At 39.5% G+C, this 13796-nt stretch overlaps 1 protein-coding gene across 1 annotated transcript in view; it reads right to left on the bottom strand.

Moving 5' to 3' along the window:
* Window positions 1-219: 219 nt before the first annotated feature.
* Window positions 220-13796, bottom strand: part of fam204a (family with sequence similarity 204 member A) — a 70676-nt gene continuing 57099 nt past the window's right edge. The window contains exon 7 of the mRNA XM_061690884.1: window positions 220-237. The gene's annotated coding sequence lies outside the window, so the exon portion shown is untranslated. The remainder of the gene's footprint in view (window positions 238-13796) is intronic.

Below are 13796 nucleotides of genomic sequence, written 5' to 3'. Positions count from 1 at the left end.
CGTTTTGTTCCTCCAAAAATTGTGAGGCAAGGTTTTGGGGACGGATGAGACAAAGATGAATCTTTACCAAAGTAATGGGAAGGTTAAAGTTTGGAGAACGAAATGTGCTCATGATCCTTAACATACAGCTTTATTTGTAAAACACAATGGAGATAATGTCATGGCCTGGGCTTCCACGCCTTCTGATGAGATAGCTCTTTCATCTTCATTGATGAGGTCTCACACTGCGGCGAAAGCCTGTAAAAAAAGCATCACAAAAGAAGAATGCAAAGGTTGCAAAATGTTTTTAGTCTTCCTTCCTTCCATTTTCTGTACCGCTTATCCTCACGAGGGTCGCGGGCGTGCTGGAGCCTATCCCAGCTACTGCAGAAATTAAGGAACTGCCGTCACAGTCCCGATACTTCTGCTGGGATGCTTCATTTTAAAATGCATAAATACATTGACTGGATGTAGACGTTATCCTGACTGACGTCCATCCCCATGAAGTAACTTATTTTGAAACCCTGTACGACAACACAGGCACACACGCATATATGCACCCATGCACACACGTATGCACACACGCACACATACACAGCTTCTGAACACTCACACATAATAAAAGCATTCATTTCATGATCAAAAAGTGTTTTAATAGTAAAGCGTAAGTTGAATATGCCCCATAACCTTATATCGTGTTTCACCTCCAAGTTTTCATTGATTATACCTAAAATCCAGACACCACCCACATTGTTGGTGGCATTCCTCACACTTCAACTCCACAAATTAGAATTTAGTAGTGTTAGTCCTTATATATTTTTTTGTCAACATTTTCAATTATGTTAATTTTGAAAACCTTTTTCTGATGCATGCCAAAACTCATATTCAAATGTGGCTTTTGCCACAAATGTACTGTTTTCCACTACAAAATGCCAATTTGGTGCTCATCATATGCCCTGCTGTACCTAAGAGCTGTTTAAAATACATCAATGCAAAGACGGATTAAATATTTCTGTATTTTGCGAATCATTTATGAAATGCATAATTATCTCAGCTGCTTGTTGATAGGATTAGAATTCATTGTTGTTTCTTGCTCTCTTCGTATACACACCCATACGGTGTGTGTGTGTGTGTGTGTGTGTATATATATATATATACATATACCCTTGTAAATTTGCAAAGTCTGCAATAGAAAATATTCTGGATAATGGGCACACATATGGTTGGCAGAGCTGCACCCTGTCTCATATTTCATGCAATGTGAATGACTAATCCATGAAATGTGTGGGTTGGATGATTAACACAGACACCAGCACTGAAAATATGTTTGCTTTGAAACTGTGAATGCTTTATGAACATGAAACTATGAATAATTGGCAGAAAAAGGGAGCCCATATAAATGTAGAACTTAGAAATCACAGTTAATGAGTAATTGCGTTAAGTGAAAATAAAGTGTACTTTTGTTAGTGGCATAATTGGCTTTTTAATGTGCTGATGGTGATGACGAAGCCCCTCGCTACTGTGCTGCTTTTGGAGTGAGCCCTCTAGCTCCCCTCTTAATAAATGCAGCCTGCATGCCCCAGAAAGGCAATCCACCACCAACAAATGATAAAGCAAAACTAGTATAGTACTTATCTTTCTATTTATATGACTTGTATATTACTATTTATATGACCTGTGAACTTGAATATTGTTTGGCAACAGTAAGTGAGGAATTTTGCACATACAGTATGTATCCAAATTTTCTGTCAACTTGAGCACATTTACATATGCACCTGTTATTTTGATTATCTTTCTAACACTTACCAAACAATGAATACACATACAGTGAGAACACAGAAATTATTGTGACTATCAAAAACATTTCTTAAGTACCAGGATGCACTGTAATTCTTTCAAAGATAAATAAACATATTTTACAATAATTTAAAATGTGATTAAGTCTTGAAAGAAACACCAAGAATAAGTGTCAATTGAATTCAATTGAAGAATAAGTGTCATTGATCAATTGAGAATCCCATTTAACCACAACCCACAATGAAGCGTAAACATACCATTTAGCATGCTTCTGATAATGTGATACAAACCAACCTGTTAAATAGTGCTGGACATTTGCAATCAGCCAGTGAAAATGTGTTTGACTTAAATTAAATAATTTGGAAGAGTACAATTAAACATTTGAGGGAGTGGAACATTTGGTTTTCAGGCAGAGAAGGAAGAGGACAAAATCCGGGGACAAAATATGTGGCGGTGGGGAGACAGGGATGGATTAATTATTTGATGTAAAGACCACAAACAGAACGCTTGCTGTTGCCGAAAAATCAAATCTGTCAGCAATTAGAAAGAGGCTAAGCAGCACTTGTCAGTGGACAATGGAGCGACAGAAGAGGCGGTTAGCAATTATTAGAGCTGATAGAGTACCTTTATCTAAACAGTAGGTTAGTTGCCCAATCTCCGTCTTTGTCACTTGTTGCACATGTGAAAGGGGCACCACTTAATCCAAATAGTGTTCCTTGTGGTATTATACGAGCTCCAATAAGTGGAGAGTGCTGCTTTTCAGACAATGGCCCAATAATCCAGGGGTTGATCTCATGCTCTTGCTATGCTTGCCTCACTTGAGGCACTGATCAGGATCCCTTACGTTTGAAGCTATTTAGCGTTCAGGAAAAGGAGGGGTTGTCTCAAACATGTAGTCACTATCAAGGCCTTGTGCTCCTTGAAGGGCCGAAAGACTGCACAGAGTTGTAGGGATTTGAGATGAGTGCGTCTTATTTTCCTTCAAAGACCACTGCAAAAACAGTAGGTGGCAGGGACTCAGAGCGATACGTCTCATCTTGTGAAGTTATGAAGAACTTCCTTTGTTTATGAAGGTCTGTAATGTAAAATCATTGCATATTTTGAAAGCAAATTGTTAATTTCGCGGGGTCGCTCAGAATGTAAACATCTGGACGTTTCAAGAGTGACAATGTTGGAAAATCAACCCAAGCCTAGGTCAAGCTATGTCACAAATAGGTTTGTGATGTTTGTAATTGTATTTCATCAATGTTAGACATGTTTTGGCAAATAGTAGCATTCTGTACATGTGTACTACGTGTCTTTAATTTGTATTTGTAACTATATTTGCGAGTTAGATGGTGAGCTCTGTTGATTGATGAGGTGCAACACTCACAAACCAAAATGTTCACCTTTGCTACAAAGTGAACGCTTTTCATGATGTAAACTGCATTAGTCGCTGCCGCAGGTGCAGAGCACAGAAGCGTCACAACAGTTTTACATCAGGCACCAAATATAATTTGTTTGACAAAGCCAGTGCAAGGCTCGACACGGGAAGTGACTATAAATTGCCAGATAAGTCAAGTTGATTTATATTCAAGAAAAATTAACAGACAAACTTGAAGACCAAACTGCAAATTGAATTTGCAGATGACGTGAATTTGTTTAATTAATGACGTGTGTATTTGTAATGTTTCTGCGAAAGCTAAAAGCAGAGTGACACACGCACAGAATCGTATAATGCGCGCGATAACTCGTTTGCTGACACAGACGGATTTTTCAAACATACTCAATAATTGTTAAAGAAATTAGTTCAGGCTCTCTGTTGTAGCAGTTCAATTACATTTTAAATTGAAAATCTTATTAATATTGTTTCAACTAACTTTTAGGAGAGAAATAATACATTTGAAGTATCAGATTAAGTCAGTCAAGATAAAACTACAGTGCTAATACTGAATATATTTCTCATTTGCTTATATGGGGGTCTTGAACAGCTGAGTGTTGCTCGTAGCGGGTTTAGGGTGAATAAAATGTGTTACTCTGCACTGCAGACACACACATACACAGGAACGCACGCGCGTACACACACACACACCCCCACAGACACAAATCCCTCCACAGTTCTTGGCACCTATCTCTTAAATCACGAAGACGACATTTGAAGGTGATGACAATATAGAGAATAAAGACTGCAGAGGCGTCCTTAGTATTTATGTTTGAAATCCAGATGTAAGAATTATGAAATGCAGTAAATCACTGGAGAGCGATTGGTACGCCTTGCGTTGTCACTGACACATGTGAATCACTCAAAGCAGATTTGCAAAGATTACATTGTTGCATAAATTAAAAAAAAATCTATATACTGTACGTGTATGTTTTTAAGAGCTATTATTTCATGTGGTTTGCAGGGAGCAAGTATGCAAAATTCAGACACTTCTCATTAATATATTCTTGTTTAAGTTAATTATTTGTCATGTTCCCTTTCAACATGTGCTCTCTCTTAATTGCATTACCCTCTTGCAGCTGATCATGTGAGGACCACATATGTATTTATTCTGAACCTAAACCTCCCTGCCCAGTAATATCTGTTTATCACTGGTCACGGCTTGGGGGAGGGGGGAGGGGGGGGGGGGGGGGGGGGGGGGGGAATCCATTCATGTGAATTTTTGATTCTCTCTTTTTTGTGGAAGAAAAATAAATGTAATTCCCTTTCCACCTTGATTTTGAAAAAAATATATAATGTCTAATTGGACACTTTGTTGAGGAGAATTGGTGGTCATGGAGAACACATGAGGAACATTGTTTCTTTCCGTCAGAATGCTTTCACAGCTTAAACATATTTAATAAGAATTATTTTGATTGACAGGAGAGCTTTCTCCCACAATGTCTTCTTTTTGCTCTCACATTCCTCATCAGCAGCTGTGCACCGTTTTGAATAAGATGAAGGCTGAATCTTTCTCCACTACACACACACACACGCACACTTACTGGAAACAAGGTGAACTTTTATGTAAGTCTGAATGTGCTACTCATGACATATTTCAGAAGTGTTATTTTGTGTCACTGAGAGATTTGCAAATGAGGCGGGTGTACAAGCAATCACGGCAGTTGTTTTTCAATGGTGTCTTAGGTCAGATCTTTTGAAATGAATGTAACATTTTGCTAGTCCGCTTATGGGTTTTAACTGCAGGAAGTATTTCATATGTTTAACGCTAACCATTACAAGTGGCGTAAAAAGAAAAAGGCTTCAATATATCAATGCGATGGCAAACGTGCAAATATGGCAACAAACAAAAACAAAAAACAAGCAAATAAAAAAATGGAAAACAGGAAATTCCAGCCACAATCCTACAATGAAAATGATGTTCACTGGACTTGCTGGAGATACAATATGTTCTTCAGGTTTCCCAGCCCTCAGTGAGTCAGAGGCGCAGTGGAGGTCTGTGCAGGTGGCATGGTTGCAGAGCCCGCCGGGGGTTTTCAGCTCCCACTACCATCCCCCTGCCCCCCACCTCACTCATCTCCACAGGTGCTTATTAGCACATATGAGCTGCCACATGTTCCCGGCTCAGCCACCGCCCGAGGGTGCAAAATGAGTCTTGGCCCGTAATCTTCACAACCTGACCAGGCCCTCGCTCCCACTAACAGGGGCACATGGCAGAGCATTTATGTGCTTGAGCAGAAGGTATTACCCTTGTGACTCCTTTTCTTCTCGTTGAACTGTTGGACCTTTTCGAGTAGCCTCTGTTTTGTTTCCGTGCTAGTAGTTTAAGGTCAAAATGGCAAGCGATATGGATGCACATGACACTGTAAGGGAGGATAACCACACGCAAAGGCAAAGCAATTACAGTTGTTATAGATTATCTGCTAACGGATATCAAACAACTTTGTGGAAATGTTTTACACCTGGTCAGCAAGCATGACAGAAACTCCTTGTCATTTTAACAGCCCCCCAACTCTGAGTCATATGAATGGTTCCGCTGTCTGTATGGATGGGGGTCTGCGTAGGCAGGGGGTGTTCTGCTAGATGGGATCTGTCCATGTTTGAAGTGAGCATATGGTTGGTGCATTTGCATTTAATGCTATTCAGATTACTTGTTTTAACTCGTGCTAAACACCTTATTCGGTTGGGGCTAATTTGATGAGGTCATGGTGTGACCCCATGACCCCCCCCCCCCCCCCCTCTCTCCGTGTTCTCTAAGTGAAACCAGCTGAGTCACAGAGCGATGGAAGGCGAAGGAAGGGCGTCATGGCTGGATTGGACCAATAATGGCTGAGGTTCAAGTAGCCATCAGACTCTGAACAGCAAGCTGGTGTGAAGGCTTTAGCCTGACAGCAGCTCATCTGTTCACAAACACATCTTCAAAGTAAGAAAGTACATTCAATTCCTCAACCTCATCATTGCGCCATCGAATTTGAAGGTGTTTGTTGCAAAGGACTGCATTGGTGTTTGTGACTGTGTGTTTGTGTGTGTAAGAGAGAGAGAGAGACGGAGCGAGAGAGAGAGACAGAGAAAGAGAGAGAATGAAACCTTCAAGACAGCTGATTAATGTAGTTACTTTTTGTATGTTTCGTAACCATAAGCATGTTTATCTCTACACTACTATGACTGGTAGGTTCTAGTTGTGAAGCAATTACAACACAGCCTAAAATATATATACTCTAAAAAATGCAACCCAAGTCCTAAGTAGCTGCCCCGTACCTCGGAAATGTCTTTTCCTCTCAGACATATTTTTATTTTGTGCATGTGAATGAACAGGGAACTGTGCAATGTCAAATGCAACATAGCTGAAGACAGAACCAGTTTGTATCATTGTGACCATGCCATGACCAAAACTGTTCACCCCGTGATCCAAAGTCGGCCGACGGGTCCGTGTTTAGAGATAATGTAAATAATTTGTTTATGGTTATTTCAATTGTATGTCCAGTAGTTCACAGAGTTACAATTATGTCCCCAAAACTGAAACAATTTCTCAGAGGACATTTTATGCAGTCAACGCACATTACAGCTAAACAGTATGCATCATCAACTCTTAGTTAAAAATACATAGATGTGCTTGTGTGTGAGCGAGCGAACTTTGCACTTTGACTTGACTGAATTATTTTGAGTCTTTCTATGGATTTCTATTATGCAACGCAATGGCTGTCCTTACATGTCACTACACATCTAGGTTGGATGCGAGTGAATGGGCAATCATGCCATGCCCAGTCCCTCCTCTTCCAAGCGTACCGGTGCTCAGGAAGTCTTCTCTGCTTGAGTCTGGATTGGAGCACTTGTGCTCGTCAAATTCAATGGAATTTAGGTGTGCAATGAGCCCAATATGCATCATTGCTATTCAGTGTCGGGGAGTAACGAATTACATCTAACAATGTTACGTAATTGAATTATCCATTATATTACTAGGAGAACATGTGTGATTAAATTACAATTTCTTTTGGAAATTTTCAGTCTTCAGTTCAGTCTTGTGGAGTCTTCTCATATTGTCTTTGTGTTGTCTTAAGAACTGCTGAAAGGTTTTAACACTATAAAGGTTTTAAAAGGTGAAAATAGTTAACAGCTGAGAGCCTTCATTCAAAATTGAGAATAGTAATCAAATGTAATTACAGCAGTTATATTGCTTTGAGAAAGTAATTGAAATAGTTACACTACTGTTGCATTTTCAACCGGGTAACTTGTAATTGTATATACAGTATATATTTTCTATATATTAAATATATTCTATAATATTACATATATATTATATTATATTATATAAATATATACATATACAGTATATGATTTTTTTTGTTTTGAAAAACTATGCAGAATTCAAGTCATATAGCTTCAAGAGGAAAAATGAAAGCCCTCTACTGATTCCTCTCTGTTAAATTGTTGCCCTTGCTCCGGCCTTGCATACAACACACACACACACACACACACACACACAATACACACGTAAACACACGCACACACATAGAGAAGCAGAGACACAAACTTCCTCCTCTCAACATGAAAGGCAGTCCAAAGGAATATAAAAGCCCTCTTATGGAACGTTAGTGAGGCCCGTTGACGAGCGGATCCGTAGCAGCAAACCAGCTCCTTTCTATTGCTGCAGACTTGAGTGTTGTCCAGCCTCCAGAGAGGACTCCCGTATGGTCTGAGAGGCTACATTTTCCTAACCTCCAAGGCCACCGCCGCGTAGGCGCCTCAAGAGAGCCTCTTTCGAGTCAAAGGGGGAAAGCCATTGAACTGGAGAATGGCCCCTGGCTTTTGATCAGTTCACAAGTTACAGTTTTGCTGAGGCCCCTTTTTTATGCAAATAGAAAACTCTTCAAACACCGTGTGGAAATGCGTCTCTTTCGGATTTGTCTTAATAGGTAGTGCTTTTAACATGGGAGCCTAGGAATTGCATGAAAGCCCCTATAGAGTACTGAAACGCACGCTCGGTGCCCAGGTGTAGACAGTCCCCTTCTTTTTGAACCAGACCAGAGTTTTACATATTCACTGGAAACCGCATTGACTCCCGGTGAAGGGATTAGGATCAAGGTTATCAGGGACCATTTCCAAAGCACCAAATATTTACTAACATTCCCACAGCACTTTGTATCACTAGCGTTATACATTGTTTAAACGGAGAAGCTTGTTTTCAAGTCGGTATCACACACATGCATACACACACACACGCACGCACACGCACACACACACACATATATATATAATTTATTTATTTCAGCCAATTTCAATTTGAGAGGTAATTCAGAGCGCAGAGTTGCATAAATATAATGCAAACCTTGTTTGCCAAGAGGATTCTAATTCGAAGGTGTTGGAATGTCAGGTTGTATTTCAGGTGTGTTTCATGTGTTTGTCTGGGCACCAAAAAACTGCTCGACATGCTCGTTTTAAAGTTGACGTTGCTGCAATATTGGGAAGAAGGTCGAGGTTGAATCAAACTCTCATCAAGGTCATGTTCCAATGGAAAGAGCCAACAATGCTCGTGCAAATCCGTCCCCCTCCACCGCGCTGTGACCTCACCCAATGGCTTGTAGGACTCTGGTGGGAACGAACGAGAGGCCAAGCTTGTCCTGTTACTCAGGCTGGCATTAGGCGGCCCAGAGCTCTTGGATTATCTTCCAATTAGCACCAATTGCGCTGGACGGCATTAATTTAATGTTCTCTATACATTTTTAATACCATTTAATTTTGCCCCTCTTCTCTTCCCTCTTTCGCTTTAGCCTAATCAAGATTGTCAGCACTCTTTTCCCTTTTCTCATTTAAAATAAAAGAGTTGGGGTTTAATTTGGCTTAAAGCACCGTAGAATATGCTTGCCCACACTGCGTTTGTTCGAGTGAGAGAGAAAATGGGGGTAAAGAGAAAAGGGAGAAAATCATTTTATGGGAGATAGTGTGAAGGACTTCAATGAACAGGCCGCAAGCTTGTGTGTGTTACATTAGCGGCAAAGTCAGTTTTAAAGGAATAACGTGTTTTCTCATGATTGTGCCCCTTGCAGTGGAAGAGTTTGGTGGGTTTGGATTAGAAGACTCCATTACATTACCCTAATAACTGGATAAAGCCGCCTCATCCAGTGCAACTGATCCTCAAGTATTAGCGCCCGTGGCTCATTACAGTTTTTCAGCAGCTGATCTCCAGACAGTTGATTTCTGGGTGCAGAAGACTGATAAAAACACACAGCTGCAGGAATAGCTGCCCGAGCTTGCAATGCAACTTTCATCTCGGAGAAAATGTATGATTCATGCAACGTGAGTGTTAGTCCGCTTCCTGTGAGTCAAACTGGCGTGCCGTGAACGAAGTCACTAAACTTCCCACTAATTTAAAAATGCAAAATGATAATATTTAGTCTGCTATGAGGGAATTTCCACATAAGTGAATTTTATCACCAACACTTTGGTTTTCTACTTACAGATAATTGACTATGTTCTAGCCATAAATCATTATAAACTATGCTAAACTCACACAGTATAATTGCGGTCTTTATCTGAAAATGTTTGGACATGTCACAATTTGCGTCAAGATGTTCACACTTATATTGTGACCTATTTTTTGTGTCTTATTTATTCTGGAAGCCACACACACAGGCACACGGGAAAGTTAACTGTTTATTTGCCATAACCAAAGCAGTACACGTTATCAATATGCAGGCAATAGTTGACTTCAGCGAACTAATTTTCAGCGTCATTTGATTGACAGGTAAAGGTCTCACATCACAGTCCAGCAGCTTGAGGGCGGGCCTTATTTTACATTTTATATATCATTTATTTAGCCAGGTGAAAGCTTATTGAGATATAAAATCTTCTTTTTCAAAAGCCAAGAGGCAGCAGAAAGTATACAGCACATAACACAAAAACATTCATACTATCAATAAAAATAAAGACTAAAAAATAACAGTACTATCAAAATGTATGACATCTGATTTAAAAACAGCGACAATGGTCAAACGCGTTCGAGTACATACATTGCTTTTTTTTATTCATTCAAATTTGGCAGGGTTTAAGAAATTTTTGGGGGTCTCTTTAGTCAGTTAATGACTCTATTCCTGTGTACCAAATGTTTAATACTGGTTTTAGTGCCATTTTTGTGAGCTGAGCCTGGCTCATTTTTATTCATATTTTTTAATTGATCTAAGAGATTTCATTTATTGCCCTACATTACAATGTCAGTGTTCAATATTCTTTACAATTAAAAGTTAAATGTTCTTAAAAAAGGATGCACTTGAATGATTACGCTCTAATATCATTATATCAGTGGCAGAAAAATATTTGGGGAAAATATCATCCCAAAAAATGTCCTATCGTGGCGGGCCACAACACATATAATATATTGAGAGAGAGCATTCGTAATGGATAAAACAAAATTATTGTACAAACAGTATAGAAAATAAAGCAACAACTGTAATAAAAAGCTGCACGATAGCGGGACTGCGAAGCAAGTACTGGATATAGCGGAGTATTACTGTAGCTGTACTCTGCGATGGGAAGTTACAGGGACTCATTGTTCCCGGGCTGGGACTCATTGTGTCCAGCATCCTGCATGTGCATCCTGGGACTCAGAAAGTCTCAAGTGTAAAATGATATAAAATATATACACAGTATACATATATATATCTATTGAGTCATTGGTAGCATTGCCAAACACATTTTGAATGATGAGCTATCACTTATGCACAGTACTGCACACACAGAAAAATTAAGACTACTGTGGGGAGTGTGTGAAAACAAAATGTGGCGTGTGGCTAGTCGACAGACGAAGCCAGAAAGCTATGAGTTTTTCTTCTATTTTTATTAAAATGCAAAATTTTTGCGATTTTAGATCAAAGTGAATTGATGGAGAATGACCTTCATTACAACGTTCGAACATATAAGAAAGTGCCGGCATGAGAATGTGGCAGAGGAACGAGCAGATTTCGTATAAAGCCCAGCTTTCTTTGATGTTAACTGTCCAGACCAATTAGGCCCGAGGACACGAGTGAATCCTGTCGCTTTCATGGATGGATTCAGGTTGACTCTCACTGCTGCAACCGCACACCAACTCCCGGAAATTCAATTAAACCACATTTTAAGAGGGACTTTTAAAATATGAAACTATTTTCATTAGCAGAACTTTTAAAGTAGCATCAGCAGATGTCGATGTGTACGGGGAATCAAATTATTGAGGCGAAAAAAGTGATCAATTATGCAATATCCTGCAGTGTCTGCTCACATCCTGCAACCGTGTCCATAGTTACAGTGTGCGTGCGTGTGTGTGTGAATGTGTCTGTGTGTGTGCGCGTGTCCCTTCATAGTGTTTATGTTCTTTTTCATTGTGGCTGTAGTTCACACTACTGTAGGACCACAGCATTTTGTGTCACTACTGGCACACTTTAACTTTATTACTATACTAAACGGTGAAGCTGTTTACCTGCCAATATTACTAGCTGTGTTCTAAAGATTACTTCGGAAATGTAGTGTAATAAAATACAAGTTATCACAAGTTACCGGTTGAAAATTTAATAGTAGTGTAACTATTTCAATTACTTTGTCAGTATTTTGCCAAATATTATACAAATAATTATATTTGATTACATTTTGATTACTTGATCTTGAATGAAGGCATCAACAAAACCAATGGATATTTCCTCCCCAAAAAAAAACTGGATTAAAACCATGGATCATTATTTTGGAATTAACCACATCCTGTATTGGTTCGTCATAAACATAATCAGCTGATAACAAAACATGATGAAATGCAAATAGATAATAAAAAATGTGTTGCATTACATTTGCATAGCAAGTAGAAAACCACCATACCATACCATGTTGACCTAATGACAAATATGCACAATTTAGATAATATCACTTCATATGACAACCCAGAAATGTGAATGTTCCATAAAAAAGTCCAAAATTATAAAGATGAAAGTGTTCAAAAGTCAATGTTCCTTTATGTGTTCAAAAGTGTCAACTATGAGGCTAACCTTTTCATAATCTCAGACAAACTAGAGATTGCATGACAGGATATTTGGAAATATATGATACGTTTTAGACTGTATGTAACTAAATGTAACTAAAATTGTAATCATGGAAATTTGAATTTCCAAAAGCAACTGTAATTTAATTACACATTTTCTCCTAGTAATATAATGGATTACAAATTACATACATCTCATTACATGTAATTAGTTACTTCCCAACACTTATTACTAGTATATACTCTATACTTTAAATTTTATTTCAACAACATTCGGATTGTTTCCTCAATTTTGAGATGGCCTTCTATTCTATTCAGCCCCAATTTCATTCCTCCCTGAGAGGTTATTTGCTGTGCATGGTTGCATAAATATCGTGCAAACTGTCTTTCCCAAGAGGGTTCTGATTCAAAAGTGTTGGAATGTCAGGTTGTTGGGTGGGGTGTATCTTTGTTCAGTGTGTTTGGGTGTAGATATAGGCTGCGGTAAGTTTTGGTTCCCTTCTCTAACTCCTTCAGAGGGGCATGCGGTGAGCATAATACCTATCAGCGTGATGCAGTTCTACACAATTGCAACATAACAACAAAACTTGTAGTGTAGTGTATAATATAAATGAACAATAACACATGAGATTGCAGAAGGCAGAGACCAAACAAAAATGGCCATCAACGCAATGTGTCCAGAAGTTGCTGTGTCGTGGGGGATCAGGTAAGGCCAAAGGTCACCAGTCATTAGCGATCCAGCTTCCCTTCAAAGTGTTAATACGAGGTCAGGTTGTGGACTTGAAATCCATTGCCACAGCTGCCACATTCACTGTCTCCATGCTTACTGTTTTCACTAGTGGAGTGAAAACAATCCTACTGCTGTTCCCCCCCCCCCCCCTCCCGTCTGCCGGGCTGACCTTGCCCTTGGGCCACACCATCGTGCACCAACCCCAGCTGTTGTCACTCTGCAGCGGCCTGCCTCCTCTTGCCAGGACCTTTTTTTTTATTATTATTTGCAGTGGCCCCTTCCTGCAGGTGTGCGAAGGTCCCAGCTCTCGCTGTTTGATTATGGTGCCGGCCAAACAGCAAAGCTTGCCTCCGCCCCGGTCCTGGGGGTTTGATTCAAGGCCTCCAAATGCCTTTTAGATCCCTAATCCTAAACACTTAAGCCCTTCCTGATGGGTTCAACTCCAGGTCCCAACAATTTTACCAATCCAAATTGTGAGAGCAACGAGGGGTCGGGTTCGTCCTGATCTGCCTTTTGCCCATTTCTCCTTTAATTCTGTGTATGGACCCTTTCCCACTGATTACAATCTATAGATGCACCAAAACATTTGTGGCACTTTCCATGTTTAGTAAATGCAACCTCACATTCAAGCAGTCCAAAAAGCAGCCTTTAATTTAACTTTTATTTGGGTTTGACAATAAAAGATAAATATGTGATAAGAAATCAAACATTTCAACTTTTATTTCCAATGTATTTACATTTGGATCTGGTACACAACTTAAAAGATAGCGCCATACCTTTGCATTCATCTTTCGTGATTCCAGACTTTCAACATAGCATCTTTCAGTTGTTGTTTTTGCATGCATGCTCGATGGGGTTTAAGTCTAGAGATT

The sequence above is a fragment of the Phycodurus eques genome, chromosome 11 (assembly GCF_024500275.1).
Source record: "Phycodurus eques isolate BA_2022a chromosome 11, UOR_Pequ_1.1, whole genome shotgun sequence".
In the NCBI taxonomy this organism is placed as follows: Eukaryota; Metazoa; Chordata; class Actinopteri; order Syngnathiformes; family Syngnathidae; genus Phycodurus; species Phycodurus eques.
This window is presented reverse-complemented; position numbering and strand designations above follow the sequence as displayed.